The sequence below is a fragment of the Dendrobates tinctorius genome, unplaced genomic scaffold (genome assembly GCF_039654945.1).
Source record: "Dendrobates tinctorius isolate UK_male_01 unplaced genomic scaffold, ASM3965494v1 ptg000235l, whole genome shotgun sequence".
NCBI classification, from domain to species: Eukaryota; Metazoa; Chordata; class Amphibia; order Anura; family Dendrobatidae; genus Dendrobates; species Dendrobates tinctorius.
In genome coordinates this window covers 3,252,171-3,273,402 of record NW_027361902.1, presented here as the reverse complement: position 1 = coordinate 3,273,402, position 21,232 = coordinate 3,252,171, and the positions used below count along the sequence as shown (strand labels likewise).

The window sequence follows — 21,232 nt, the reverse complement described above, 5'->3', positions numbered from 1 at the left end:
CAGTGTATACTGTATAATCTCCCAGCAGTCTCCTCTCACCACCCAGAATCCTCCAGTGTACACTGTATAATCTCCCAGCAGTCTCCTCTCACCACCCAGAATCCTCCAGTGTATACTGTATAATCTCCCAGCAGTCTCCTCTCACCACCCAGAATCCTCCAGTGTACACTGTACAATCTCCCAGCAGTCTCCTCTCATCACCCAGAATCCTCCAGTGTATACTGTATAATCTCCCAGCAGTCTCCTCTCATCACCCAGAATCCTCCAGTGTATACTGTATAATCTCACAGCAGTCTCCTCTCCTCACCCAGAATCCTCCAGTGTATACTGTATAATCTCCCAGCAGTCTCCTCTCACCACCCAGAATCCTCCAGTGTACACTGTATAATCTCCCAGCAGTCTCCTCTCACCACCCAGAATCCTCCAGTGTATACTGTATAACCTCCCAGCAGTCTCCTCTCACCACCCAGAATCCTCCAGTGTATACTGTATAACCTCCCAGCAGTCTCCTCTCACCACCCAGAATCCTCCAGTGTACACTGTATAATCTCCCAGCAGTCTCCTCTCACCACCCAGAATCCTCCAGTGTGTACTGTATAATCTCCCAGCATTCTCCTCTCATCACCCAGAATCCTCCAGTGTATACTGTATAATCTCCCAGCAGTCTCCTCTCATCACCCAGAACCCTCCAGTGTACACTGTATAATCTCCCAGCAGTCTCCTCTCACCACCCAGAATCCTCCAGTGTGTTCTGTATAATCTCCCAGCAGTCTCCTCTCATCACCCAGAATCCTCCAGTGTATACTGTATAATCTCCCAGCAGTCTCCTCTCATCACCCAGAACCCTCCAGTGTACACTGTATAATCTCCCAGCAGTCTCCTCTCACCACCCAGAATCCTCCAGTGTGTTCTGTATAATCTCCCAGCAGTCTCCTCTCATCACCCAGAATCCTCCAGTGTATACTGTATAATCTCCCAGCAGTCTCCTCTCATCACCCAGAATCCTCCAGTGTATACTGTATAATCTCCCAGCAGTCTCCTCTCATCACCCAGAATCCTCCAGTGTATACTGTATAATCTCCCAGCAGTCTCCTCTCATCACCCGGAATCCTCCAGTGTATACTGTATAATCTCCCAGCAGTCTCCTCTCATCACCCAGAATCCTCCAGTGTATACTGTATAATCTCCCAGCAGTCTCCTCTCATCACCCAGAATCCTCCAGTGTACACTGTATAATCTCCCAGCAGTCTCCTCTCATCACCCGGAATCCTCCAGTGTATACTGTATAATCTTCCAGCAGTCTCCACTCCTCACCCAGAATCCTCCAGTGTATACTGTATAATCTCCCAGCAGTCTCCTCTCATCACCCAGAATCCACCAGTGTATACTGTATAATCTCCCAGCAGTCTCCTCTCATCACCCAGAATCCACCAGTGTATACTGTATAATCTCCCAGCAGTCTCCTCTCATCACCCGGAATCCTCCAGTGTATACTGTATAATCTTCCAGCAGTCTCCACTCCTCACCCAGAATCCTCCAGTGTATACTGTATAATCTCCCAGCAGTCTCCTCTCCTCACCCAGAATCCTCCAGTGTATACTGTATAATCTCCCAGCAGTCTCCACTCCTCACCCAGAATCCTCCAGTGTATACTGTATAATCTCCGAGCAGTCTCCTCTCATCACCCGGAATCCTCCAGTGTATACTGTATAATCTCCCAGCAGTCTCCACTCCTCACCCAGAATCCTCCAGTGTATACTGTATAATCTCCCAGCAGTCTCCTCTCATCACCCAGAATCCTCCAGTGTATACTGTATAATCTCCCAGCAGTCTCCTCTCATCACCCAGAATCCTCCAGTGTATACTGTATAATCTCCCAGCAGTCTCCTCTCATCACCCAGAATTCTCCAGTGTATACTGTATAATCTCCCAGCAGTCTCCTCTCATCACCCAGAATCCTCCAGTGTACACTGTACAATCTCCCAGCAGTCTCCTCTCATCACCCAGAATCCTCCAGTGTGTACTGTATAATCTCCCAGCAGTCTCCTCTCATCACCCAGAATCCTCCAGTGTGTACTGTATAATCTCCCAGCAGTCTCCTCTCATCACCCAGAATCCTCCAGTGTATACTGTATAATCTCCCAGCAGTCTCCTCTCATCACCCAGAATCCTCCAGTGTATACTGTATAATCTCCCAGCAGTCTCCTCTCATCACCCAGAATCCTCCAGTGTATACTGTATAATCTCCCAGCAGTCTCCACTCCTCACCCAGAATCTTCCAGTGTATACTGTACAATCTCCCAGCAGTCTCCTCTCATCACCCAGAATCCTCCAGTGTATACTGTATAATCTCCCAGCAGTCTCCTCTCATCACCCAGAATCCTCCAGTGTGTACTGTATAATCTCCCAGCAGTCTCCTCTCATCACCCAGAATCCTCCAGTGTATACTGTATAATCTCCCAGCAGTCTCCTCTCATCACCCAGAATCCTCCAGTGTATACTGTATAATCTCCCAGCAGTCTCCTCTCATCACCCAGAATCCTCCAGTGTATACTGTATAATCTCCCAGCAGTCTCCACTCCTCACCCAGAATCTTCCAGTGTATACTGTACAATCTCCCAGCAGTCTCCTCTCATCACCCAGAATTCTCCAGTGTATACTGTATAATCTCCCAGCAGTCTCCTCTCATCACCCAGAATCCTCCAGTGTACACTGTACAATCTCCCAGCAGTCTCCTCTCATCACCCAGAATCCTCCAGTGTGTACTGTATAATCTCCCAGCAGTCTCCTCTCATCACCCAGAATCCTCCAGTGTATACTGTATAATCTCCCAGCAGTCTCCTCTCATCACCCAGAATCCTCCAGTGTATACTGTATAATCTCCCAGCAGTCTCCTCTCATCACCCAGAATCCTCCAGTGTATACTGTATAATCTCCCAGCAGTCTCCACTCCTCACCCAGAATCTTCCAGTGTATACTGTATAATCTCCCAGCAGTCTCCTCTCATCACCCAGAATCCTCCAGTGTATACTGTATAATCTCCCAGCAGTCTCCACTCCTCACCCAGTATCTTCCAGTGTATACTGTATAATCTCCCAGCAGTCTCCACTCCTCACCCAGAATCTTCCAGTGTATACTGTATAATCTCCCAGCAGTCTCCTCTCATCACCCAGAATCCTCCAGTGTATACTGTATAATCTCCCAGCAGTCTCCTCTCATCACCCAGAATCCTCCAGTGTATACTGTATAATCTCCCAGCAGTCTCCTCTCATCACTCAGAATCCTCCAGTGTATACTGTATAATCTCCCAGCAGTCTCCTCTCATCACCCAGAATCCTCCAGTGTATACTGTATAATCTCCCAGCAGTCTCCTCTCATCACCCAGAATCCTCCAGTGTATACTGTATAATCTCCCAGCAGTCTCCTCTCATCACCCAGAATCCTCCAGTGTACACTGTATAATCTCCCAGCAGTCTCCTCTCATCACCCAGAATCCTCCAGTGTGTACTGTATAATCTCCCAGCAGTCTCCTCTCATCACCCAGAATCCTCCAGTGTATACTGTGTAATCTCCCAGCAGTCTCCTCTCATCACCCAGAATCCTCCAGTGTATACTGTATAATCTCCCAGCAGTCTCCTCTCATCACCCAGAATCCTCCAGTGTATACTGTATAATCTCCCAGCAGTCTCCACTCCTCACCCAGAATCCTCCAGTGTATACTGTATAATCTCCCAGCAGTCTCCTCTCATCACCCAGAATCCTCCAGTGTATACTGTATAATCTCCCAGCAGTCTCCTCTCATCACCCAGAATCCTCCAGTGTATACTGTATAATCTCCCAGCAGTCTCCTCTCATCACCCAGAATTCTCCAGTGTATACTGTATAATCTCCCAGCAGTCTCCTCTCATCACCCAGAATCCTCCAGTGTATACTGTATAATCTCCCAGCAGTCTCCACTCCTCACCCAGAATCCTCCAGTGTATACTGTATAATCTCCCAGCAGTCTCCTCTCATCACCCAGAATCCTCCAGTGTATACTGTATAATCTCCCAGCAGTCTCCTCTCATCACCCAGAATCCTCCAGTGTATACTGTATAATCTCCCAGCAGTCTCCTCTCATCACCCAGAATTCTCCAGTGTACACTGTACAATCTCCCAGCAGTCTCCTCTCATCACCCAGAATCCTCCAGTGTGTACTGTATAATCTCCCAGCAGTCTCCTCTCATCACCCAGAATCCTCCAGTGTGTACTGTATAATCTCCCAGCAGTCTCCTCTCATCACCCAGAATCCTCCAGTGTATACTGTATAATCTCCCAGCAGTCTCCTCTCATCACCCAGAATCCTCCAGTGTATACTGTATAATCTCCCAGCAGTCTCCTCTCATCACCCAGAATCCTCCAGTGTATACTGTATAATCTCCCAGCAGTCTCCTCTCATCACCCAGAATCCTCCAGTGTATACTGTATAATCTCCCAGCAGTCTCCTCTCATCACCCAGAATCCTCCAGTGTAGACTGTATAATCTCCCAGCAGTCTCCTCTCATCACCCAGAATCCTCCAGTGTATACTGTATAATCTCCCAGCAGTCTCCTCTCATCACCCAGAATCCTCCAGTGTATACTGTATAATCTCCCAGCAGTCTCTTCTCATCACCCAGAATCCTCCAGTGTATACTGTATAATCTCCCAGCAGTCTCCTCTCATCACCCAGAATCCTCCAGTGTATACTGTATAATCTCCCAGCAGTCTCCTCTCATCACCCAGAATCCTCCAGTGTATACTGTATAATCTCCCAGCAGTCTCCTCTCATCACCCAGAATCCTCCAGTGTGTACTGTATAATCTCCCAGCAGTCTCCTCTCATCACCCAGAATCCTCCAGTGTATACTGTATAATCTCCCAGCAGTCTCCTCTCATCACCCAGAATCCTCCAGTGTATACTGTATAATCTCCCAGCAGTCTCTTCTCATCACCCAGAATCCTCCAGTGTATACTGTATAATCTCCCAGCAGTCTCTTCTCATCACCCAGAATCCTCCAGTGTATACTGTATAATCTCCCAGCAGTCTCCTCTCACCACCCAGAATCCTCCAGTGTATACTGTATAATCTCCCAGCAGTCTCCTCTCATCACCCAGAATCCTCCAGTGTACACTGTATAATCTCCCAGCAGTCACCTCTCATCACCCAGAATCCTCCAGTGTACACTGTATAATCTCCCAGCAGTCTCCTCTCATCATCCAGAATCCTCCAGTGTACACTGTATAATCTCCAAGCAGTCTCCTCTCATCACCCAGAATCCTCCAGTGTATACTGTATAATCTCCCAGCAGTTTCCTCTCATCACTCAGAATCCCCCAGTGTATACTGTATAATCTCCCAGCAGTCTCCTCTCATCACCCAGAATCCTCCAGTGTACACTGTATAATCTCCCAGCAGTCTCCTCTCATCACCCAGAATCCTCCAGTGTACACTGTATAATCTCCCAGCAGTCTCCTCTCATCACACAGAATCCTCCAGTGTATACTGTATAATCTCCCAGCAGTCTCCTCTCATCACTCAGAATCCTCCAGTGTACACTGTATAATCTCCCAGCAGTCTCCTCTCATCACACAGAATCCTCCAGTGTATACTGTATAATCTCCCAGCAGTCTCCTCTCATCACCCAGAATCCTCCAGTGTACACTGTATAATCTCCCAGCAGTCTCCTCTCATCACCCAGAATCCTCCAGTGTATACTGTATAATCTCCCAGCAGTCTCCTCTCATCACCCAGAATCCTCCAGTGTACACTGTATAATCTCCCAGCAGTCTCCTCTCATCACCCAGAATCCTCCAGTGTATACTGTATAATCTCCCAGCAGTCTCCTCTCATCACTCAGAATCCCCCAGTGTATACTGTATAATCTCCCAGCAGTCTCCTCTCATCACCCAGAATCCTCCAGTGTATACTGTATAATCTCCCAGCAGTCTCCTCTCATCACCCAGAATCCTCCAGTGTACACTGTATAATCTCCCAGCAGTCTCCTCTCATCACCCAGAATCCTCCAGTGTACACTGTATAATCTCCCAGCAGTCTCCTCTCATCACCCAGAATCCTCCAGTGTACACTGTATAATCTCCCAGCAGTCTCCTCTCATCACCCAGAATCCTCCAGTGTATACTGTATAATCTCCCAGCAGTCTCCTCTCATCACTCAGAATCCCCCAGTGTATACTGTATAATCTCCCAGCAGTCTCCTCTCATCACCCAGAATCCTCCAGTGTACACTGTATAATCTCCCAGCAGTCTCCTCTCATCACCCAGAATCCTCCAGTGTATACTGTATAATCTCCCAGCAGTCTCATCTCATCACCCAGAATCCTCCAGTGTATACTGTATAATCTCCCAGCAGTCTCCTCTCATCACCCAGAATCCTCCAGTGTACACTGTATAATCTCCCAGCAGTCTCCTCTCATCACACAGAATCCTCCAGTGTATACTGTATAATCTCCCAGCAGTCTCCTCTCATCACTCAGAATCCCCCAGTGTATACTGTATAATCTCCCAGCAGTCTCCTCTCATCACCCAGAATCCTCCAGTGTACACTGTATAATCTCCCAGCAGTCTCCTCTCATCACCCAGAATCCTCCAGTGTATACTGTATAATCTCCCAGCAGTCTCCTCTCATCCAGAATCCTCCAGTGTACACTGTATAATCTCCCAGCAGTCTCCTCTCATCCCCCAGAATCCTCCAGTGTATACTGTATAATCTCCCAGCAGTCTCCTCTCATCACCCAGAATCCTCCAGTGTACACTGTATAATCTCCCAGCAGTCTCCTCTCATCACCCAGAATCCCCCAGTGTATACTGTATAATCTCCCAGCAGTCTCCTCTCATCACCCAGAATCCCCCAGTGTACACTGTATAATCTCCCAGCAGTCTCCTCTCATCACCCAGAATCCTCCAGTGTATACTGTATAATCTCCCAGCAGTCTCCTCTCATCACCCAGAATCCTCCAGTGTATACTGTATAATCTCCCAGCAGTCTCCTCTCATCACCCAGAATCCTCCAGTGTATACTGTATAATCTCCCAGCAGTCTCCTCTCATCACCCAGAATCCTCCAGTGTATACTGTATAATCTCCCAGCAGTCTCCTCTCACCACCCAGAATCCTCCAGTGTATACTGTATAATCTCCCAGCAGTCTCCTCTCATCACCCAGAATCCTCCAGTGTATACTGTATAATCTCCCAGCAGTCTCCTCTCATCACCCAGAATCCTCCAGTGTATACTGTATAATCTCCCAGCAGTCTCCTCTCATCACCCAGAATCCTCCAGTGTATACTGTATAATCTCCCAGCAGTCTCCTCTCATCACCCAGAATCCTCCAGTGTATACTGTATAATCTCCCAGCAGTCTCCTCTCATCACCCAGAATCCTCCAGTGTATAATGTATAATCTCCCAGCAGTCTCCTCTCATCACCCAGAATCCTCCAGTGTACACTGTATAATCTCCCAGCAGTCTCCTCTCATCACCCAGAATCCTCCAGTGTACACTGTATAATCTCCCAGCAGTCTCCTCTCATCACACAGAATCCTCCAGTGTATACTGTATAATCTCCCAGCAGTCTCCTCTCATCACTCAGAATCCCCCAGTGTATACTGTATAATCTCCCAGCAGTCTCCTCTCATCACCCAGAATCCTCCAGTGTATACTGTATAATCTCCCAGCAGTCTCCTCTCATCACCCAGAATCCTCCAGTGTACACTGTATAATCTCCCAGCAGTCTCCTCTCATCACCCAGAATCCTCCAGTGTACACTGTATAATCTCCCAGCAGTCTCCTCTCATCACCCAGAATCCTCCAGTGTACACTGTATAATCTCCCAGCAGTCTCCTCTCATCACCCAGAATCCTCCAGTGTATACTGTATAATCTCCCAGCAGTCTCCTCTCATCACTCAGAATCCCCCAGTGTATACTGTATAATCTCCCAGCAGTCTCCTCTCATCACCCAGAATCCTCCAGTGTATACTGTATAATCTCCCAGCAGTCTCCTCTCATCACCCAGAATCCTCCAGTGTACACTGTATAATCTCCCAGCAGTCTCCTCTCATCACACAGAATCCTCCAGTGTATACTGTATAATCTCCCAGCAGTCTCCTCTCATCACTCAGAATCCCCCAGTGTATACTGTATAATCTCCCAGCAGTCTCCTCTCATCACCCAGAATCCTCCAGTGTACACTGTATAATCTCCCAGCAGTCTCCTCTCATCACCCAGAATCCTCCAGTGTATACTGTATAATCTCCCAGCAGTCTCCTGTCATCACCCAGAATCCTCCAGTGTATATTGTATAATCTCCCAGCAGTCTCCTCTCATCCAGAATCCTCCAGTGTACACTGTATAATCTCCCAGCAGTCTCCTCTCATCCCCCAGAATCCTCCAGTGTATACTGTATAATCTCCCAGCAGTCTCCTCTCATCACCCAGAATCCTCCAGTGTACACTGTATAATCTCCCAGCAGTCTCCTCTCATCACCCAGAATCCCCCAGTGTATACTGTATAATCTCCCAGCAGTCTCCTCTCATCACCCAGAATCCCCCAGTGTACACTGTATAATCTCCCAGCAGTCTCCTCTCATCACCCAGAATCCTCCAGTGTATACTGTATAATCTCCCAGCAGTCTCCTCTCATCACCCAGAATCCTCCAGTGTATACTGTATAATCTCCCAGCAGTCTCCTCTCATCACCCAGAATCCCCCAGTGTACACTGTATAATCTCCCAGCAGTCTCCTCTCATCACCCAGAATCCTCCAGTGTATACTGTATAATCTCCCAGCAGTCTCCTCTCACCACCCAGAATCCTCCAGTGTATACTGTATAATCTCCCAGCAGTCTCCTCTCATCACCCAGAATCCTCCAGTGTATACTGTATAATCTCCCAGCAGTCTCCTCTCATCACCCAGAATCCTCCAGTGTATACTGTATAATCTCCCAGCAGTCTCCTCTCATCACCCAGAATCCTCCAGTGTATACTGTATAATCTCCCAGCAGTCTCATCTCATCACCCAGAATCCTCCAGTGTATACTGTATAATCTCCCAGCAGTCTCTTCTCATCACCCAGAATCCTCCAGTGTATACTGTATAATCTCCCAGCAGTCTCCTCTCATCACCCAGAATCCTCCAGTGTATACTGTATAATCTCCCAGCAGTCTCCTCTCACCACCCAGAATCCTCCAGTGTATACTGTATAATCTCCCAGCAGTCTCCTCTCATCACCCAGAATCCTCCAGTGTACACTGTATAATCTCCCAGCAGTTTCCTCTCATCACCCAGAATCCTCCAGTGTATACTGTATAATCTCCCAGCAGTCTCCTCTCATCACCCAAAATCCTCCAGTGTATACTGTATAATCTCCCAGCAGTCTCCTCTCATCACCCAGAATCCTCCAGTGTATATTGTATAATGTCCCAGCAGTCTCCTCTAATCACCCAGAATCCTCCAGTGTACACTGTATAATCTCCCAGCAGTCTCCTCTCATCACCCAGAATCCCCCAGTGTATACTGTATAATCTCCCAGCAGTCTCCTCTCATCACCCAGAATCCTCCAGTGTATATTGTATAATCTCCCAGCAGTCTCCTCTCATCACCCAGAATCCTCCAGTGTATACTGTATAATCTCCCAGCAGTCTCCTCTCATCACCCAAAATCCTCCAGTGTATACTGTATAATCTCCCAGCAGTCTCCTCCCATCACCCAGAATCCTCCAGTGTATATTGTATAATGTCCCAGCAGTCTCCTCTAATCACCCAGAATCCTCCAGTGTACACTGTATAATCTCCCAGCAGTCTCCTCTCATCACCCAGAATCCCCCAGTGTATACTGTATAATCTCCCAGCAGTCTCCTCTCATCACCCAGAATCCTCCAGTGTACACTGTATAATCTCCCAGCAGTCTCCTCTCATCACCCAGAATCCTCCAGTGTATACTGTATAATCTCCCAGCAGTCTCCTCTCATCACCCAGAATCCCCCAGTGTATACTGTATAATCTCCCAGCAGTCTCCTCTCACCACCCAGAATCCTCCAGTGTATACTGTATAATCTCCCAGCAGTCTCCTCTCATCACCCAGAATCCTCCAGTGTACACTGTATAATCTCCCAGCAGTTTCCTCTCATCACCCAGAATCCTCCAGTGTATACTGTATAATCTCCCAGCAGTCTCCTCTCATCACCCAAAATCCTCCAGTGTATACTGTATAATCTCCCAGCAGTCTCCTCTCATCACCCAGAATCCTCCAGTGTATATTGTATAATGTCCCAGCAGTCTCCTCTAATCACCCAGAATCCTCCAGTGTACACTGTATAATCTCCCAGCAGTCTCCTCTCATCACCCAGAATCCCCCAGTGTATACTGTATAATCTCCCAGCAGTCTCCTCTCATCACCCAGAATCCTCCAGTGTATATTGTATAATCTCCCAGCAGTCTCCTCTCATCACCCAGAATCCTCCAGTGTATACTGTATAATCTCCCAGCAGTCTCCTCTCATCACCCAAAATCCTCCAGTGTATACTGTATAATCTCCCAGCAGTCTCCTCCCATCACCCAGAATCCTCCAGTGTATATTGTATAATGTCCCAGCAGTCTCCTCTAATCACCCAGAATCCTCCAGTGTACACTGTATAATCTCCCAGCAGTCTCCTCTCATCACCCAGAATCCCCCAGTGTATACTGTATAATCTCCCAGCAGTCTCCTCTCATCACCCAGAATCCTCCAGTGTACACTGTATAATCTCCCAGCAGTCTCCTCTCATCACCCAGAATCCTCCAGTGTATACTGTATAATCTCCCAGCAGTCTCCTCTCATCACCCAGAATCCCCCAGTGTATACTGTATAATCTCCCAGCAGTCTCCTCTCATCACCCAGAATCCCCCAGTGTATACTGTATAATCTCCCAGCAGTCTCCTCTCATCACCCAGAATCCTCCAGTGTACACTGTATAATCTCCCAGCAGTCTCCTCTCATCACCCAGAATCCCCCAGTGTATACTGTATAATCTCCCAGCAGTCTCCTCTCATCACCCAGAATCCTCCAGTGTATACTGTATAATCTCCCAGCAGTCTCCTCTCATCACCCAGAATCCTCCAGTGTATACTGTATAATCTCCCAGCAGTCTCCTCTCATCACCCAGAATCCTCCAGTGTATACTGTATAATCTCCCAGCAGTCTCCTCTCATCACCCAGAATCCTCCAGTGTATACTGTATAATCTCCCAGCAGTCTCCTCTCATCACCCAGAATCCTCCAGTGTATTCTGTATAATCTCCCAGCAGTCTCCTCTCATCACCCAGAATCCTCCAGTGTACACTGTATAATCTCCCAGCAGTCTCTTCTCATCACCCAGAATCCTCCAGTGTACACTGTATAATCTCCCAGCAGTCTCCTCTCATCACCCAGAATCCTCCAGTGTATACTGTATAATCTCCCAGCAGTCTCCTCTCACCACCCAGAATCCTCCAGTGTATACTGTATAATCTCCCAGCAGTCTCCTCTCATCACCCAGAATCCTCCAGTGTACACTGTATAATCTCCCAGCAGTCTCCTCTCACCACCCAGAATCCTCCAGTGTATACTGTATAATCTCCCAGCAGTCTCCTCTCACCACCCAGAATCCTCCAGTGTATACTGTATAATCTCCCAGCAGTCTCCTCTCACCACCCAGAATCCTCCAGTGTATACTGTATAATCTCCCAGCAGTCTCCTCTCATCACCCAGAATCCTCCAGTGTATACTGTATAATCTCCCAGCAGTCTCCTCTCACCACCCAGAATCCTCCAGTGTATACTGTATAATCTCCCAGCAGTCTCCTCTCATCACCCAGAATCCTCCAGTGTACACTGTATAATCTCCCAGCAGTCTCCTCTCATCACCCAGAATCCTCCAGTGTATACTGTATAATCTCCCAGCAGTCTCCTCTCATCACCCAGAATCCTCCAGTGTACACTGTATAATCTCCCAGCAGTCTCCTCTCATCACCCAGAATCCTCCAGTGTATACTGTATAATCTCCCAGCAGTCTCCTCTCATCACCCAGAATCCTCCAGTGTATACTGTATAATCTCCCAGCAGTCTCCTCTCATCACCCAGAATCCTCCAGTGTATACTGTATAATCTCCCAGCAGTCTCCTCTCATCACCCAGAATCCTCCAGTGTACACTGTATAATCTCCCAGCAGTCTCCTCTCATCACCTAGAATCCTCCAGTGTACACTGTATAATCTCCCAGCAGTCTTTTCTCATCACCCAGAATCCTCCAGTGTATACTGTATAATCTCCCAGGAGTCTCCTCTCATCACCCAGAATCCTCCAGTGTATACTGTATAACCTCCCAGCAGTCTCCTCTCATCACCCAGAATCCTCCAGTGTACACTGTATAATCTCCCAGCAGTCTCCTCTCATCACCCAGAATCCTCCAGTGTATACTGTGTAATCTCCCAGCAGTCTCCTCTCATCACCCAGAATCCTCCAGTGTACACTGTATAATCTCCCAGCAGTCTCCTCTCATCACCCAGAATCCTCCAGTGTACACTGTATAATCTCCCAGCAGTCTCCTCTCATCACCCAGAATCCTCCAGTGTACACTGTATAATCTCCCAGCAGTCTCCTCTCCTCACCCAGAATCCTCCAGTGTATACTGCATAATCCCCCAGCAGTCTCCTCTCATCACCCAGAATCCTCCAGTGTATACTGTATAATCTCCCAGGAGTCTCCTCTCACCACCCAGAATCCTCCAGTGTACACTGTATAATCTCCCAGCAGTCTCCTCTCATCACCCAGAATCCTCCAGTGTACACTGTATAATCTCCCAGCAGTCTCCTCTCATCACCCAGAATCCTCCAGTGTACACTGTATAATCTCCCAGCAGTCTCCTCTCCTCACCCAGAATCCTCCAGTGTATACTGCATAATCCCCCAGCAGTCTCCTCTCATCACCCAGAATCCTCCAGTGTATACTGTATAATCTCCCAGCAGTCTCCTCTCCTCACCCAGAATCCTCCAGTGTATACTGCATAATCCCCCAGCAGTCTCCTCTCATCACCCAGAATCCTCCAGTGTATACTGTATAATCTCCCAGCAGTCTCCTCTCATCACCCAGAATCCTCCAGTGTATACTGTATAATCTCCCAGCAGTCTCCTCTCATCACCCAGAATCCTCCAGTGTACACTGTATAATCTCCCAGCAGTCTCCTCTCATCACCCAGAATCCTCCAGTGTATACTGTATAATCTCCCAGCAGTCTCCTCTCATCACCCAGAATCCTCCAGTGTACACTGTATAATCTCCCAGCAGTCGCCTCTCATCACCCAGAATCCTCCAGTGTATACTGTATAATCTCCCAGCAGTCTCCTCTCATCACCCAGAATCCTCCAGTGTACACTGTATAATCTCCCAGCAGTCTCCTCTCATCACCCAGAATCCTCCAGTGTACACTGTATAATCTCCCAGCAGTCGCCTCTCATCACCCAGAATCCTCCAGTGTATACTGTATAATCTCTCAGCAGTCTCCTCTCATCACCCAGAATCCTCCAGTGTATACTGTATAATCTCCCAGCAGTCTCCTCTCATCACCCAGAATCCCCCAGTGTACACTGTATAATCTCCCAGCAGTCTCCTCTCATCACCCAGAATCCCCCAGTGTATACTGTATAATCTCCCAGCAGTCTCCTCTCATCACCCAGAATCCTCCAGTGTATACTGTATAATCTCCCAGCAGTCTCCTCTCCTCACCCAGAATCCTCCAGTGTACACTGTATAATCTCCCAGCAGTCTCCTCTCATCACCCAGAATCCTCCAGTGTACACTGTATAATCTCCCAGCAGTCTCCTCTCATCACCCAGAATCCTCCAGTGTACACTGTATAATCTCCCAGCAGTCTCCTCTCATCACCCAGAATCCTCCAGTGTACACTGTATAATCTCCCAGCAGTCTCCTCTCATCACCCAGAATCCTCCAGTGTACACTGTATAATCTCCCAGCAGTCTCCTCTCATCACCCAGAATCCTCCAGTGTACACTGTATAATCTCCCAGCAGTCACCTCTCCGGTCAGCCTCTCCGTGGTCTTCTTCTCTGGTCTGGGTGGTGGGGCTCAGGGTCTCCTCTCTCCGTTCATGGATGATGCGAGTCACACGATCGCCCAGCGTCTTCTCTATTATTGTGGAATCCTGCGGATGGAAGGAGTTAGTCAGATCTAGAGCTGATCTGCGAGAGTCCATCCTGCCCTGGAGACATCTCCAAGAAGCCTGAGAGCACAGAGGGCCACGTGACTATAAAGAAGGCAGAGGAGACTAAGGGAAGCTGATGGCTGGTAACCGTCCGCCAGTCTCTCCAGATGATGGGTCTCTGTGACTCTTTGTTACCTTATTTCGCCTCTTCCGTGCTGTTTTCGCTGCTGAGCTCACACTCGCCCCAAGTACCTGATTTCTGCTGCTGCTCATTAACAATCCACTATTCCACGCTCTCTGACAGGCACATAGAGGGTTACTGAGCAGAAGCGGATTCCTAGGGAATGAGAACAAGGCAGAAGAGACGGTCCAGGCGCTACACAGAAAAAGGAGCCAAAGGAAGGTACAAAGCATCCGAAAAGTTCAGGTCTTGACTCCTTAATGGCTACAGCTTGGAAAAAACAATGAAAGGGGCAAAACATACATTACTAGGGAACATGGGGTAAGAAGGAGCCTAAACGGGATCAGGAGAGACCATACACCAGGTAGACAGATGTGAATGGGGTCTGCACATTTCTCCCTTATTGATGTGAATGGGGTCTACACTTTTCTCCCCTATTGATGTGAATGGGGTCTGCACATTTCTCCCCTATGGATGTGAATGGGGTCTCCACATTTCTCCCCTATAGATGTGAATGGGGTCTGCACATTTTTCCCCTATTGATGTGAATGGGGTCTGCACATTTCTCCCCTATGGATGTGAATGGGGTCTGCACATTTCTCCCCTATTGATGTGAATGGGGTCTGCACATTTCTCCCCTATTGATGTGAATGGGGTCTGCACATTTCTCCCCTATAGATGTGAATGGGGTCTGCACATTTCTCCCCTATTGATGTGAATGGGGTCTGCACATTTCTCCCCTATTGATGTGAATGGGGTCTGCACATTTCTCCCCTATAGATGTGAATGGGGTCTGAACTTTTCTCCCCTATAGATGTGAATGGGGTCTGCAGATTTCTCCCCTATTGATGTGAATGGGGTCTGCACATTTCTCCCCTATAGATGTGAATGGGGTCTGCTCATTTCTCGTCTATAGATGTGAATGGGGTCTACACTTTTCTCCCCTATTGATGTGAATGGGGTCTGCACATTTCTCCCTTATTGATGTGAATGGGGTCTGCACATTTCTCCCCTATTGATGTAAATGGGGTCTGCACATTTCTCCCTTATTGATGTGAATGGGGTCTGCACATTTCTCCCCTATGGATGTGAATGGGGTTTGCACATTTCTCCCCTATGGATGTGAATGGGGTCTGCACATTTCTCCCTTATTGATGTGAATGGGGTCTGCACATTTCTCCCTTATTGATGTGAATGGGGTCTGCACATTTTTCCCCTATGGATGTGAAAGGGGTTTGCACATTTCTCCCCTATTGATGTGAATGGGGTCTGCACATTTCTCCCCTATTGATGTGAATGGGGTCTGCACATTTCTCCCCTATTGATGTGAATGGGGTCTGCACATTTCTCCCTTATTCATGTGAATGGGGTCTGCACATTTCTCCCCTATTGATGTGAATGGGGTCTGCACATTTCTCCCTTATTGATGTGAATGGGGTCTGCACATTTCTCCCCTATGGATGTGAATGGGGTCTGCACATTTCTCCCCTATTGATGTGAATGGGGTCTGCACATTTCTCCCTTATTGATGTGAATGGGGTCTGCACATTTCTCCCTTATTGATGTGAATGGGGTCTGCACATTTCTCCCTTATTGATGTGAATGGGGTCTGCACATTTTACCCCTATTGATGTGAATGGGGTCTGCACATTTTACCCCTATTGATGTGAATGGGGTCTGCACATTTCTCACTTATTCATGTGAATGGGGTCTGCACATTTCTCCCCTATTGATGTGAATGGGGTCTGCACATTTCTCCCTTATTGATGTGAATGGGGTCTGCACATTTCTCCCCTATAGATGTGAATGGGGTCTGCACATTTCTCCCCTATTGATGTGAATGGGGTCTGCACATTTCTCCCTTATTGATGTGAATGGGGTCTGCACATTTCTCCCCTATTGATATGAATGGAGTCTGCACATTTCTCCCTTATTGATGTGAATGGAGTCTGCACATTTCTCCCTTATTGATGTGAATGGGGTCTACACATTTCTCCCTTATTGATGTGAATGGGGTCTGCACATTTCTCCCTTATTGATGTGAATGGGGTCTGCACATTTCTCCCTTATTGATGTGAATGGGGTCTGCACATTTTTCCCTTATTGATGTGAATGGGGTCTGCACATTTTTCCCTTATTGATGTAAATGGGTTCGAGATATTTTTCCCTTATTGATGTAAATGGGGTCTGAACATTTCTCCCTTATTGATGTGAATGGGGTCTACACATTTCTCCCTTATTGATGTGATTGGGGTCTGCACATTTCTCCCTTATTGATGTGAATGGGGTCTGCACATTTCTCCCTTATTGATGTGAATGGTGTCTGCACATTTCTCCCCTATAGATGTGAATGGGGTCTGCACATTTCTACCCTATAGATGTGAATGGGGTCTGCACATTTCTCCACTATAGATGTGAATGGGGTCTGCACATTTCTCCCTTATTGATGTGAATGGGGTCTGCACATTTCTCCCCTATGGATGTGAATGGGGTCTGCACATTTCTCCCCTATTGATGTGAATGGGGTCTGCACATTTCTCCCTTATTGATGTGAATGGGGTCTGCACATTTCTCCCCTATAGATGTGAATGGGGTCTGCACATTTCTCCCCTATGGATGTGAATGGGGTCTGCACATTTCTCCCCTATTGATGTGAATGGGGTCTGCACATTTCTCCCTTATTGATGTGAATGGGGTCTGCACATTTCTCCCTTATTGATGTGAATGGGGTCTGCACATTTCTCCCTTATTGATGTGAATGGGGTCTGCACATTTTACCCCTATTGATGTGAATGGGGTCTGCACATTTTACCCCTATTGATGTGAATGGGGTCTGCACATTTCTCCCTTATTCATGTGAATGGGGTCTGCACATTTCTCCCCTATTTATGTGAATGGGGTCTGCACATTTCTCCCTTATTGATGTGAATGGGGTCTGCACATTTCTCCCCTATAGATGTGAATGGGGTCTGCACATTTCTCCCCTATTGATGTGAATGGGGTCTGCACATTTCTCCCTTATTGATGTGAATGGGGTCTGCACATTTCTCCCCTATTGATATGAATGGAGTCTGCACATTTCTCCCTTATTGATGTGAATGGAGTCTGCACATTTCTCCCTTATTGATGTGAATGGGGTCTACACATTTCTCCCTTATTGATGTGAATGGGGTCTGCACATTTCTCCCTTATTGATGTGAATGGGGTCTGCACATTTCTCCCTTATTGATGTGAATGGGGTCTGCACATTTTTCCCTTATTGATGTGAATGGGGTCTGCACATTTTTCCCTTATTGATGTAAATGGGGTCTGCATATTTTTCCCTTATTGATGTAAATGGGGTCTGAACATTTCTCCCCTATGGATGTGAATGGGGTCTGCACATTTCTCCCTTATTGATGTGAATGGGGTCTGCACATTTCTCCCCTATAGATGTGAATGGGGTCTGCACATTTCTCCATTATTGATGTGAATGGGGTCTGCACATTTCTCCCCTATGGATGTGAATGGGGTCTGCACATTTCTCCCCTATTGATGTGAATGGGGTCTGCACATTTCTCCCTTATTGATGTGAATGGGGTCTGCACATTTCTCCCCTATGGATGTGAATGGGGTCTGCACATTTCTCCCTTATTGATGTGAATGGGGTCTGCACATTTCTCCCCTATAGATGTGAATGGGGTCTGCACATTTCTCCCCTATGGATGTGAATGGGGTCTGCACATTTCTCCCTTATTGATGTGAATGGGGTCTGCACATTTCTCTCTTATTGATGTGAATGGGGTCTGCACATTTCTCCCCTATAGATGTGAATGGGGTCTGCACATTTCTCCCTTATTGATGTGAATGGGGTCTGCACATTTCTCCCCTATAGATGTGAATGGGGTCTGCACATTTTTCCCTTATTGATGTGAATGGGGTCTGCACATTTCTCCCCTATAGATGTGAATGGGGTCTGCACATTTCTCCCCTATTGATGTGAATGGGGTCTGCACGTTTCTCCCCTATTGATGTGAATCGGGTCTGCACATTTTTCCCCTATTGATATGAATGGGGTCTGCACATTTTTCCCCTATTGATGTGAATGGGGTCTGCACATTTCTCCCATACTGATATGAATGGGGTCAGCACATTTCTCCCTTATTGATGTGAATGGGGTCTGCACATTTCTCCCTTATTGATGTGAATGGGGTCTGCACATTTCTCGCCTATAGATGTGAATGGGGTCTGCACATTTCTCCCTTATTGATGTGAATGGGGTCTGCACATTTCTCCTTTATTGATGTGAATGGGGTCTGCACATTTCTCCCCTATAGATGTGAAATGGGACTGCACATTTCTCCCCTATGGATGTGAATGCGGGCTGCACATTTCTCCCCTATTGATGTAAATGGGGTCTGTACATTTCTCCCCTATTGATGTGAATGGGGTCTGCACATTTCCCCCCTATTGATGTGAATGGGGTCTGCACATTTCTCCCCTATTGATGTGAATGGGGTCTGCACATTTCTCCCTTATTCATGTGAATGGGGTCTGCACATTTCTCCCCTATTGATGTGAATGGGGTCTGCACATTTCTCCCTTATTCATGTGAATGGGGTCTGCACATTTCTCCCCTATTGATGTGAATGGGGTCTGCACATTTCTCCCTTATTGATGTGAATGGGGTCTACACATTTCTCCCCTATTGATGTGAATGGGGTCTGCACATTTCTCCCTTATTGATGTGAATGGGGTCTGCACATTTCTCCCTTATTGATGTGAATGGGGTCTGCACATTTCTCCATTATTGATGTGAATGGGGTCTGCACATTTCTCCATTATTGATGTGAATGGGGTCTGCACATTTCTCCATTATTGATGTGAATGGGGTCTGCACATTTCTCCCGTATTGATGTGAATGGGGTCTGCACATTTCTCCCCTATGGATGTGAATGGGGTCTGCACATTTCTCCCTTATTGATGTGAATGGGGTCTGCACATTTCTCCATTATTGATGTGAATGGGGTCTGCACATTTCTCCCTTATTGATGTGAATGGGGTCTGCACATTGCTCCCGTATTGATGTAAATGGGGTCTGCACATTTCTCCCCTATGGATGTGAATGGGGTCTGCACATTTCTCCCTTAATGATGTGAATGGGGTCTGCACATTTCTCCCTTATTGATGTGAATGGGGTCTGCACATTTCTCCCTTATTGATGTGAATGGGGTCTGCACATTTCTCCCCTATAGATGTGAATGGGGTCTGCACATTTCTCCCTTATTGATGTGAATGGGGTCTGCACATTTCTCCCCTATAGATGTGAATGGGGTCTGCACATTTCTCCCCTATTGATGTGAATGGGGTCTGCACGTTTCTCCCCTATTGATGTGAATCGGGTCTGCACATTTTTCCCCTATTGATGTGAATGGGGTCTGCACATTTCTCCCCTATAGATATGAATGGGGTCTGCACATTTCTCCCTTATTGATGTGAATGGGGTTTGCACATTTCTCCCCTATGGATGTGAATGGGGTCTGCACATTTCTCCCCATTGATGTGAATGGGGTCTGCACATTTCTCCCCTATTGATGTGAATGGGGTCTGCACATTTCTCCCTTATTGATGTGAATGGGGTCAGCATATTTTTCCCATTTTGTTGTGAATGGGGTCAGCAAATTTCTCTCCTATGGATGTGAATGGGGCCTGCACATTTTTCCACTATGGATGTGAATGGGGTCTGCACATTTCTCCCTTATTGATGTGAATGGGGTCTGCACATTTCTCCCTTATTGATGTGAATGGGGTCTGCACATTTTTCCCCTATGGATGTGAATGGGGTCTGCACATTTTTCCCCTATGGATGTGAATGGGGTCTGCACATTTCTCCCCTATTGATGTGAATGGGGTCTGCACATTTCTCCCTTATTGATGTGAATGGGGTCTGCACATTTCTCCCTTATTGATGTGAATGGGGTCTGCACATTTCTCCCTTATTGATGTGAATGGGGTCTGCACATTTCTACCTTATTGATGTGAATGGGGTCTGCACATTTCTCCCTTATTGATGTGAATGGGGTCTGCACATTTCTCCCTTATTGATGTGAATGGGCTCTGCACATTTCTCCCCTATAGATGTGGAATGGGGTCTGCACATTTCTCCCTTATTGATGTGAAAGGGGTATGCACATTTCTCCCCTATGGATGTGAATTGGTTCTGCACATTTCTCCCCTATAGATGTGAATAGGGTCTGCACATTTCTCCCTTATTGATGTGAATGGGGTCTGCACATTTCTCCCCTATAGATGTGAATGGGGTCTGCACATTTCTCCCCTATTGATGTGAATGGGGTCTGCACGTTTCTCCCCTATTGATGTGAATCGGGTCTGCACATTTTTCCCCTATTGATATGAATGGGGTCTGCACATTTTTCCCCTATTGATTTGAATGGGGTCTGCACATTTCTCCCATACTGATATGAATGGGGTCAGCACATTTCTCCCTTATTGATGTGAATGGGGTCTGCACATTTCTCCCTTACTGATGTGAATGGTGTCTGCACATTTCTCGCCTATAGATGTGAATGGGGTCTGCACATTTCTCCCTTATTGATGTGAATGGGGTCTGCACATTTCTCCCTTATTGATGTGAATGGGGTCTGCACATTTCTCCCCTATAGATGTGAATGGGGTCTGCACATTTCTCCCCTATGGATGTGAATGCGGGCTGCACATTTCTCCCCTATTGATGTAAATGGGGTCTGTACATTTCTCCCCTATTGATGTGAATGGGGTCTGCACATTTCCCCCCTATTGATGTGAATGGGGTCTGCACATTTCTCCCCTATTGATGTGAATGGGGTCTGCACAT

The 21,232-nt window shown here is 47.2% G+C and overlaps 1 protein-coding gene across 2 annotated transcripts in view; it reads right to left on the bottom strand.

Moving 5' to 3' along the window:
• The window catches only part of LOC141060344 (uncharacterized), a 241,464-nt gene that overhangs the window by 195,636 nt on the left and 24,596 nt on the right, over window positions 1-21,232 (bottom strand). For both annotated transcript variants that reach the window (XM_073556554.1, XM_073556555.1), the window contains exon 2: window positions 14,072-14,198. The gene's annotated coding sequence lies outside the window, so the exon portion shown is untranslated. The remainder of the gene's footprint in view (window positions 1-14,071; window positions 14,199-21,232) is intronic.